The sequence below is a fragment of the Ailuropoda melanoleuca genome, chromosome 5 (genome assembly GCF_002007445.2).
Source record: "Ailuropoda melanoleuca isolate Jingjing chromosome 5, ASM200744v2, whole genome shotgun sequence".
In the NCBI taxonomy this organism is placed as follows: Eukaryota; Metazoa; Chordata; class Mammalia; order Carnivora; family Ursidae; genus Ailuropoda; species Ailuropoda melanoleuca.
Genome location: NC_048222.1, coordinates 59,477,349 through 59,487,861, shown reverse-complemented (window position 1 = coordinate 59,487,861; position 10,513 = coordinate 59,477,349).

Genomic DNA, 10,513 nt, shown 5'->3' with positions numbered 1-10,513 from the left:
ATCCTGAGAAACACAAGACTTTGCCTCTGATCTATGTTTAGGGAGATCCATACTAAGAGAACCCAGATTCCTTTACACCCACCAAGAGGGCAAAGTATCCTCTTCCTCCTTGCCAAAGGAGAGCACACTCTTTCAGCCAGAAGAAAAGAGAAGAGTCTACTTTTGCCTGAAGACCATACGATGACTTTGTGAGGTAGGTGCCTTACATGATGACACTTGTTCTCAAACACCACTTTAGACCTTCAGGACAATAACTAGGGCCAGATCTCAGCACAGCCTAAACATTGGAAGTCCCATCCTGTGTCAGGAGGAAATAGTTCACATGCCAAAAGAATTGAAGGACCTGGCTAATATGTACTCTAGGAACCAGAAAACCTCAGACAGAGAATATTTTGATGAAGTTAGATAAAGGAAGGAAAGAATAAAGGCTGAATGAGGGAGAATTTATGGACAGAGGATCTCTCATCCATGACTTGGGAGTCAATGTACTGGCAAGGACACCTGCAGCCAATCCCAAGAGTCTGTGGGGAGGGCTTCTTTAAGCTTCCCCCTGTGTGCTTTCTGAGTGGATTCCCTTAGATGTCCCATGTTGTGATATCAGAGAAGCTTGAAGCAGGAAAAGGAGAGGGGCACCATGGGATGAGGTAAATATGCAGAAGTGGTAGAGGTCTATATGAAATTGTTACAGGGACTGGAATGGGACGTAAGGGTGAAAGAATTTGAAAGAATCTGAAGTGATGTACAAGAGGTGCTCCACATACTGGGGATTTTCTTCCTGGTATATTTAGTAGAGCGCTAAACCTAGAGTTTGAACTTTTATGTAAGGAACTTCTTTACTTTGTTTAAAGTAAGCTATTTTTTTTACAACAGTTTTAGATTTACAGAAAAATTGCAGAGATATTACAGAATGTTCCCATTACATCTTATACCCAGTTTTCCCTGTTATTAATATTCTACATTAGTATGGCATATTTGTTAAAATTAATGAACCAATATTGACAAATTATTATCAATTAAAGTCCATATTTTGTCCAAATTTCCTTCATTTTTACCTAATGTCCTTCACTTTTTGTTGTTGAGTTTCAGAATCCAATCAAGGATACTACCTTACATTTAGCTGTCAGGCCTCCTTAGGCTTCTCTTTGCTATGGCAGTTTCTCAGAATTTCCTTGTTTTCAATTACCTTAACAGTTTTGAGGAGCACTGGTCAGATATTTTGTAAAATGACTCTCAGTTGAGATTTGTCAGATGTTTAATTCATTATTAAGTTGAGGATACAGGTTTTGGGGAGGAAGATGACAGAGGTAAAGTGCCATTTTTATCACAACATATAAAGGGTATATACTATGATCATGACTTCTCATTGTTTATGTTGACCTTGATTACCTAGCTGAGATAGTTTGTCACATCTCTCCACTGTAAAGTTTCTGTTTTCTCTCCTCTTATTCTCTGCCTCCAGGAAAACTGAATCTAAAACATATTCCTATCTAATGATCTTGTCAAAAAACCTGATATTTTAAATTATACCTGGTCTAATGAAAAATAATTTACAAACTTGTTCAAATTACTACAGATATTATGATAGGTAGGTAGGTAGATAGATAGATAATCTTACCCATAAGATAGTCAAAGCCTGGAAAGTTCAGTCAGCCTGTTTAAGAACATATTTGTGAAGACAAAGTGGGAGAATGGGAAAATATTGCTCTGCTTTGAAGAGTAGTGCCTTTTCTTTTATACCACATGAGCAGAGCTAAGCCGGGAACTAAATATACAAGGAAATTGATCTTACCAGTGATAATTAAAAAGTCTCTCTTACAATCTTGGTTTGGCTTTTAAAGTGATATCCAAGCTGACTGGAACTGATAGGGGACCAATATTCTAGAATATTCAGTTTTGCAATTCTCAGAGTTCAGTAATTTGTTGTGAGATGGTGTAAGACTCTGTTTAGTCTTCAGGACTCTTTGGAATGTCATCACTATGAGTACACATGGACTAAACCATCCAGTTGTTCAGTTAATCAATATGTATTGATAATCCTCAACAAATCAGTTTTAGATTGTAACACTGCTGACCTTTTTATTTTCAGGAAACATTTTTCCATTCTGTATGAAATTGTAGAAATGCAAGAAGCAGATGCCCAGGTCTTTCTCTTCTGTGGTAAACAGTGCTGGGGTGCTGAGGAAAATTTCTGTCTAATCTACCTGGCTTTGTTCTATGATTATCAAGCTACAGCTCTATCGAAATAGGCCAAGAAGTGCAAATAAGCTAATAGCATTTGAAAAGGTTCATCATATGGACTGTAATAACACCATAGACTACATATACTAAAGAATAAAATTCATGGATTCTTTTGGTTCATTTTTATTTTTTTATTTTTTTTAAAGATTTTATTTATTTATTCGACAGAGACAGCCAGCGAGAGAGGGAACACAAGCAGGGGGAGTGGGAGAGGAAGAAGCAGGCTCACAGCAGAGGAGCCCGATGTGGGGCTCGATCCCGTAACGCCGGGATCACGCCCTGAGCCGAAGGCAGACACCCAACCGCTGTGCCACCCAGGCGCCCCTTGGTTCATTTTTAAAGGACCAAACAGGAATAAAGAAGACTGACATTCCTCATAGGTTATCATATCTTCTTGTATCTTCGTTGATACTAATTTGGCTATTGTCTGGAGGCCTGAACATTATATGCTTCTTATTAATCTGTTCCATTCCCACATTTAATTCATCCCCATACAGTGTTCAGTTAGCCTTTGTAGGACATTGTTTTATCAAGCAAGTCTTCTTCTTAAACCTGTGCTGTCATTTTGTTTGGAGGACAGAGAAGATGACCTTCTGGTCCCAGGTTCTTCCTGTTTCTACTTCATGAGTAGTTATAGCCATAGAGCTATATTGATTTCCCAGAATACTCTGAGAATTTTGAGCTTTGCCTTTGTTTGTAGTATTATCCTACCTGTCTCCCAAAGGATTTTATATATCTCCCACAGTGTTGTTAAGAGTCTCACTTTTGAAGCCTTTCTTCAAATGAATGGTCTGCAGTACTTTCTTTATTCTACTACTCATTTTACACTTCGGTATTGCTAATAGGTAGGCATGTCCATATTGATTTTTTATTCCCACTACTCCACACTAGTTAGAAAGAAGATATCCAGTTGCATTATCATGGCAATCCATAAGGAAGCAGTATCTCTCTTTGCCAGCTCTCTGCTAATTATGTATAGATTTAAAGAGGTCAATCCTAAAGGCCAGTGAGTACCTCCAGAAGATGATTATTTTAGAGAACCACCTAATTATTTTCCCTTTTGAATAGATAGGTATGGATAATAATGTTCTTTCCTTGTTTAAGGGTATATATGAATATAAAAGGATTATAGCCCCAATCAAGATTAAAAGATAATTTCTTTTTAGTTAATAATATTTACAGGTATTTCAGCTTGCATATGGACATGATACACTTGTCTCAGACTACAGGTTCAAATCTTTAGAAACTTGAAAATTTCTCCAGAAGTATACATTAGGTAATATGGTGGCTACTATGCTATGTTACTAAGATCCTCATTCAAGAATAAGGGACAGGGGCGCCTGGGTGGCACAGCGGTTAAGCGTCTGCCTTCAGCTCAGGGCGTGATCNTTTCCCCAAGCTGCTGAGAGTGCTGTGTGCATACAGCCCTCGGCTATCAGCCTTCTTTAAGGCTTCCTCAGTGGAAGAGAACACCCTTGTCCAAAGCCATGCCTCTTTCTTGGATGGTCTGCATCCAATAAATGATTGTCCCAGGAGTGTGAAAGTCTGGCATTTTTTTCCAGCTGTGGGCAGCTCTGAGGGATAATTTTATCTTTAGAGCTTCCTACAGAGTTAGCCCAGACAGCACTGAAGCTTGACTTCTCCCTCTGCTCAGTTCTGCTTGATTCCTTTCCCTTCTGCAGTTGAGAATCCTGAGAGCACTTTCTTAAAAGACTGTCTGCTAATAATCTTCATCTCAGAGTCTTCCTATTTCATATTGAGTTTTGAAAAAGCAGGGAAAGAAGGAAACACAACAAAGACTGTGATGTCTCCATTTTGCTTAATTTTTTACCTTCTCTTACAAAAACTAAACCCTTTAATCCTATGGAGTAGGCACAGTGGGATAAAAGGGCACACTAAGCTGAACCTAAACCTTGAAGTGGAGTGTAACCTGGAGACTAGTAGACCAAAGCCTGCAAGATCCAAATAGGACATTAGTGCTAGTTACTATTAGTGCATAATAGTAACATCCGTGTTTTTCCCACCTCCCCTATTTGATAATTCTTAAGAACTATCCCCATTTTATATTGAACTTAGCCATTTGTAAAGTATCAGAATTTTTTAAAAGAGAATTTATATGCCAAGGGTTAGAGATATGTCTGCTTAGAGGAAGTCTGAATGGCAGAGAAAAATAGGTCAATCATGCTCCCAGAAATTGATTGCACCAGCAGGCTGTGTGCTTGGAGAGTAAGAGCAGTACAGTAATATTTGAAAGCATGCCCACAGAGGGGGGACCATGAGTTTAGATGGGGTTAAGTGCATTCTCTACTTCCCTAACTGTACCATTGTGGGTGGTAAAGAGAAGAACTGATCCTTTGTACTTTTGTATGGATGAATGGTTGAATTTGCTCAAAGCTCTTTAAAAGGTCCCAGCAGGCATGTACAAAACAGAAAAGGAACATGTCAAACCGAACCTGACATGTACATTGATCCCAAACTAGCCTTCTGAGGCTCTTGGGGAAGATGAGCTCAGGGGTGAAACTCTTTCCCCATCCTTAACAAAACTTCACTTAGGTGACCAGAGTTGAAAATAATAAAAGCTTGTGTTAGTACTAGAAGGTAAAGAAGGATAACACAACATCAAGTGCATTTCTTGAAATTGTTGACAGTGTGTAACCAATGGGGTGAGATAGAAGTCAAGAGTGGCCACGGACTTGCTACTGTGGGTTAATAGCAATGGCTACTTAGGGAAAGGGGAGCTCGGTCTTTTAAGTCTAAACTAGCGATGCTTCTTCCTGATGGATAGGTACTAGGGAGGAAGCAAACTGTGGTTATCACCTAAGAGTTCAACAAAATTGGATTAAGAAAGCTAGTCACCCTGGAACAGCAACTCAAACAGTGAAAGCCACACAGTCCGAGCCAGTTTATATACTCACTTCCCTCAGGCTGAAGTGCTAATGGAAATGTCAACAGAAAAAAAAAAAAAAAAAAAGAAATGTTGAAAAGATCTAAAATCCTGAAACATGTAAGGGCTTAGTTTTATTTCATCTAAGAAGACTCAGGTGACCTGTTATGCAAAATTAGACTTTTCTGTGCCTCCCTTAGCCTTTAAACTCTTTCTATAAGAGCTGTTGTCATCAAATAGTTTACCATTTCTCACTGATTAAGGATTTAGCTAGCAGGGAGAAGTTAAAAATCAGATTCAGTGAAAGTAAGTACATGTGGAAAAAGGTATTTCCCTAAAATACTTACAAAATCAATTTGACTGTTTTGTCTAAGTGACAGATTAGAATTATGAAACCCATAGAGATCAAATATTTAGGTTACTAACCATAACCAAAAGTTGCAGACTATCCTGGGGTAAGAATTTATCTTTATATCTTTATGAAAAAAGCCTGTTTCTTACCTAAATTATTAAATGTTGAATTATTTTTTTTTAAAAAGAGAATGTACTAGTTTGACAATAAGGCATCCTCCCTCATTCAGAAAGACTCAGCTTAATGAAGGACTACCCAAGATGGTGAAGTATGACTCCCTAGACCAGATTAAATCCCCTCTGTGTACTCCTGTGCTCCAGACATCCTTTAATATCCTCCTATCTCTCATTCTTGTAATTAGTAATTGTTCCTTATTTTTTTCCTGCTAGGCACTATAAACCATTAAGTCAGGGACTATGTAATGTCTCTCTAGAGTCCAGAACATAGATGGCATATACCTTGTGCCAGTTTTAAACATTTTCCCTATGATTCTTATTATTCAAGTTTAGACTTTTGAGAGAATATGAACTTTTTGGAATAGTCAGAAAGGAGAAGGAAGATGATATATAAAACGGCTACACTTATGAGAGAAGGAAATGAAGCTGGAAGTTTAAAGAAATCATTTGATGTAATAAAGAATAGAATGAACATTGAAGGCCATTCTTTTTTTTTTTTAATATTGTATTTATTTATTTGACAGACAGCATACAAGCTAGGGGAGCAGCAGGCAGAGGAAGAGGGAGAGGGAGAAGCAGGCTCCAGGGAGCCGGATCCAGGGCTCTAACCCAGGACCCCGGGATCATGACTGGAGTAGAAGGCAGATGCTTAACCGACTGCGCCACCCACATGCACCTGAAGGCCATTCTTGAGAAGCTTACTTAGATTGCAGATGAAGACAACCCATCTTAAATTGGAGATTAAGTGACTCAAATTGTAAGATAGCGTCTTCTTACAAAGGCACACATCTAGATCCCAAAGTAACAGGAAGCAATTCCATTCTTTATAATTACTCTTCTTGCGGATGACCTTAAGTGGAAACCATGGCCCACAGTAACAGTTGCTGAAATCTGCTGTCCATATTTCTGACACCTTTCCATACCTCCATAATGTATATACTCTTCTATTCATTGCCAAGGGCTTTTTTTCCCTCCTCCCGGTTCTTGTCTTTGATCCTTTCTTCTTGAAGAAAAGGCTCATTTCATCCCTGTAAAGAAATAATAAACATTTCTATAAACTTCCCCCTGTCTTTCCCTTTAGGCAAGAACATTTATAGGATTGTTCTTATGGGTTGGAAAAAAGAAAAAAAGAAGGAAGTCTTTCTCCCAGGTTGTTAATTTTTATATTGTCATAGATCGAAATAGGTCTGTTTGCTTATTACTTCTGTTCCCTTGCTATGGTATCTTCCTGAACATCTGTTCTAGCCCCCGTGTCTATATTTCACCCATAATATCCTCTCTGATCATTTATCTGTCATGTATCTAAGAAGTGAGTAGTTAAGAATCAGGCAAGGATATACTGTCAGTCTATAAATCCTTTCAATACTCTTGCCCCCCTGGTGCTCTCTCCTGGATTTCTCCAGCATTGGCACATGGCTTGCAGCTAGGCATGGAATGCAGCAGCTTTTATATCCAGTTCCAGCAGAGAATGATCAGGACCTTTAGAAGAGCTGTTATGGATGCCTAAACAGGCAATTTGGCTACGCTGAAAAGAAAATCTATATGTCTATACTCATATCCCTAATGAAGGATCTAAGCTGAGGGAAAGGGCCATGTCAGAGGATTACTATTTTGCTTCAGAATCTGCCACCAGAAACATCTCTGGACTCCTGCAGAATCAGGCCATAGTAGATTCTAGAAATCTAAATTCCTAGGCCTTGTAGTTTGCAAAAACACTCTATGGGCAGCACTAGGGATCTGTTGTATATGGACGGTGAGTCTCTCCAGGTGGCCACGGAGTTTATGGCTTTAAACATGGGTCTTTCATGTTACATGTCTTCGGAAAGAATACAGAGGGCAAAGTGGACTGTTGGCTTTATGCTAGTAGTCTTGGATAAACAGTTTTCTCCCTTCTGGGCCAGCACTGGGATGAAAGCATGGTTCATTTGCCCCATGACAACTTCTCTTATTCAAGTGGATTAGACAAATGAGGAATCCATGACTCCTTTATTATTATTGCAGTTACCAGGCAAGGACCAGTCTGAGATTTGGCCCTACTCCCTTTCATCCTTCCTGCAAGGTCAGTTTCAAGGGGTCCAGGTTTTGTGAGAAGTTGAATTTTCAGTGAAATCACTACTCATTTGGACCTTTGAATATTAAGTCATACTCTTTGTATATTTCAGTGTTTTATTGGAGACTGACTTCTACAGTGCTTAATGTTGTAACACTTAATGAATTGGCTTCTCAAACATGGCTTTGAAGGCAGTTTTTCCTGAAACACTAGGCAACCTACTATAGCAAAAACTCATAGGCCTTTGAGTCAAGCCAGGTCCATAGTCTTGGTCTCTACGACATTCTGGATCTTTATGAAGGAGTGAGTTTTAGAACCCTCACTAAAAAAAATAGAGATGCCAAAAAATAAAGGCAGTGGGGATGGCACCCAGGAATTACCACGTATTAGTAATAGTGCTCAGCCAGTGATTCTCCCTTCTTGCCTATGGCTTGTGACTCTACAGTTCAAATTGTCATTCAAAGGGCACAGGAAGTACTTCCCATTGACCAAACAATTCACTGGCCAGTATCCAGGTAACTAAGTACAAACAAGTTCCTTGTATGTTTTTCTCAGCGAGATGCTACCTCGAGATCCTACAGACTGTGTCACAGGTTACAGGATTGCATTGGTTCAGATCGGTTACTACCACTTCTAAATGCCACTCCAAGTATGAAATGTACTTCTCTATTACATACCTCCCCTAGTTAAAAAGGGCTGTTTGTTCTATTGCACATTAGAAGATGACTAAGGCTAGGACATTGACTTCAAGATCTCTGAAACCTTCCTCCCTGTAGAGGACTTGGCATCTACTATCTCAAAATGTACCTGACCATTCAATTATATTGCTTTCTGACTTGGCAAAGAAAATCCAGTATAGTAAGAGTGAGGCTTGGACCCTCTGTCCTTAACAGAGTGAGCCAGTTATGTGTTCACCAGTGCTTGATTATCTCTCTGGGTGCCTGGAAACCCCAGACTTCTTGTGGTAGGGGAACCAGCTGGGCCATAACTTATTCCCTTGCTCTCTTAGTTTCTATGTGTGATCTTCCTAAGGGGCCAAGGAATGATTTGTGAAGAACTATAGGCTTTAGTATGCTGAGGAGAGGTATTTGACCTAGTCTGGCACGGTATGCTGGAATGAATAGGACAGCTTCATTTCCTATGTTTGAATATACTGATGATTCATCTAGTTCTTCATGAGTCTCAGAAGAATGATACCCAAGCATGGCCATCACCTTTAAATTTAGTCAGTGTGGCATTACCAGAGCACAGAAGAAGCTTTTCCTGGGATGTTATCACCACTTTCTGAATTTCTGCTCTATTAAAAAGATAGTTTTATTGAAGTATAGTTGGTGTGCAATAAAAATATTTAATGTATGTAACTTAATACATTTTGACATATGCATATACCTGTGAAACTATCAGCATAATAATGACAGTAATGAACGTATCTATCACTGCCAAAAGTTTTCTGCCACTTTTTAACCCCTCCCTCCAACTGACACTGTCTCTCTATATTACTTGGCATTTTCTAGAATGGAATTATACAGTATGTACTCTAAAAAAATACGGCCTGTGTCATTTTGAGATTCAAACTGAAATTCATCCATATTGTTAAATCAATAGTTTATTCCTTTATGTTGCTGAATAGTTCCACTATATGGATATACCACAATTTGTCTCATCTCTTAATGGATGTTTGGGTTGCTTCCAGAGTTTGGCTATTACAAATAAAGCTAATATGAACATTTGTCGACAAGTTTTTGTATGAATATACCCTTACATTTATCTTGCATGAATATCTGGGTATGGAATAGCTCCATTACATAGTAAGTACATGTTTATTTATGAAGCTGCCAAACTGTTTACAGATGTGGTTGTTCAATTTTACTTTCCCATGGGAAATGTATGAGAGAGAAATTTACTCCATGTACTTACCAACACTTGATATGGGTCAGGACTAAGAAGGCAAAAGTAAGCTGGACCAGCACCCCTCCTGTTTGGACTCAATTCCATATGTACCATTCACATCTTAAAAGGCTGGACAAGCAACGTGACAATCACTGTGACTTAATGGCCAGTCCATTTCTATCAGGCTGTAGTAACACACCAAAAACTGTTTCTCAAAGGCATATATTCTCCTTTGCAGATGATATGGCCTTGCTTCAGATTCCCACGGACTTTCCAGAAAGTCTACAATGAGACATTTGTCACCATTGACACCATCAGGTCTGCTAAATCATCTGACTGAAGAAGTAAAACTACGTTCATCATAGTGTGGACCTGCCAAAGAGTACCTTTCTGCTCCAAGCTGCACTTAAAACTGGCAGTCTTTAGTGTCACCTGGTTTATAGGCCAGACCAGTATCTCAGGTAAGGGATTGGCTATCCCCAGGACACAAAAAGGCTGACCAGGCCTTGTACTTGCTTCTTTGTGCCAAGGCATGAAAGGTGTAGAAATCTGTATTCTACTTTGGAGATCTCCAGGCACATTCCTATTCACTAGATCTCTAGAAGCTTTATTAAAATTATAGATTCTGGAATCTTGGAAGGGTTCCTCTCCTGCCTTCCAGAGAACATGGTTCTTATGAAAACCTTCCATATAGTAGCCACCTCATCCACATCCTGTCTCAACAGCATGTTTTCATGGATATAATGGATCAGTATGATAGTCTTTCCATATTCCAAGACGGACGTGGTCCAGAGTTCTTCTGACTATATCATGACAGCAAGGAAGACTTATGAATGGTTTAAAAATGCATTCACTCGTCCTTTCTATATGAATAAAAGTTTCCCCAGGGCTATTTTTGATATTCTTTCCTAAATTAGATAGAA